Source organism: Etheostoma cragini, chromosome 10, assembly GCF_013103735.1.
Source record: "Etheostoma cragini isolate CJK2018 chromosome 10, CSU_Ecrag_1.0, whole genome shotgun sequence".
In the NCBI taxonomy this organism is placed as follows: domain Eukaryota; kingdom Metazoa; phylum Chordata; class Actinopteri; order Perciformes; family Percidae; genus Etheostoma; species Etheostoma cragini.
The window spans coordinates 4,789,793-4,790,957 of record NC_048416.1 but is presented as its reverse complement, the minus strand read 5'-3'; the positions used below and the strand labels follow the sequence as shown (position 1 = coordinate 4,790,957).

Here is a 1,165-nt window from a genome sequence, read left to right as displayed (position 1 = left end):
ATGTGATTGGCTGCTTAGAAATTAAGTGTTAACGAGCAGTTGGACAGGTGTACCTACTAAAGTGTCCGGTGAGTGTATGTCGTGGGTGCAATACAACTGTGCTGCTTTTATTTTGAAAAGTGTTATGGATGTATGTCTTTTTTTTCCCGAAACTTCACACCCCCAGAGATGCAGATCCACCAGAGATAAGTTAGGTTAAATTAAATTATTAATATTATTATTTATCTTACGGTATATCAAAAATAATATTGAGCAAAATCTGCCCTAGACCAACAAGCCACCTTTTTTGCACTCCTGATCTTTTGCTAAACCTAACTGTACTGTTCATGTACATCCTGACCAAGAGCATCAAAAAGTTACGCCAAGAGTCCCGACCAAGCGTGTCTAGGTTGAACGGAGGTTCAGTTGAGAACCCCAAAACAGCTAAAGTCACTGCTTGAAAATGTATTAATCTCTGCCACATAATGTAAAAGGTTAACTATGCTGTGACTATTGCATCAGCTAGTGGAAAAGTACTAACAGAAGAAGAGGCCTATGTTTGGTTAAGCACAGAAGTTAGAGTTCTGAGAAACAGATCCTGTCTTGGGCAAGGATCCTGTACATCCTGTACTAATTCCATGTTTTGTATTAAAGTAAAGCTTCCTGTGGCCTCTTCTCTGTTATGCAATGATGGAAATACCCTGGTGTCAGAGGGGATTGTTTAGATTTGCTTATAAAATGTGCTACCCTGTGCTTTTAAGGCACAAGGAAATAGCTTAGGACCTCAAATAGCCAGCTGAACACCTGGTTTTAACCGACTTCTACAGGCATGGGTGCTTAATTTCGTACACTCTTCTTTAGAAAAGAATAAAAATACCTGAGCTCGTTGTAAGCTAGAAAACCAAAGAACTCACGTTCTTTGCCTTTTTGTATGAGGGGCCTTTAGGGACTTTATTCAGAATTACCTCTCACAAACACATGTGAAATGCTCTTACATACACTACTGAAACACTCTCACATAAACAAGTAGAGGATAATTCGCTCACACACACTACTCAAACGCTCTCACACACACTACTGAAACGCTCTCATATAAACTACTGAAACACTCTCACATACACTACTGATACGCTCTCATATACACTACTGAAACGCTCTCACATACACTACTGAAACGCTCTCATAT

At 39.5% G+C, this 1,165-nt stretch overlaps 1 long non-coding RNA gene across 1 annotated transcript in view; it reads right to left on the bottom strand.

Moving 5' to 3' along the window:
• LOC117951410 overlaps positions 1-1,165 on the bottom strand; it is a 19,389-nt gene that overhangs the window by 17,417 nt on the left and 807 nt on the right. The window lies entirely within an intron of this gene.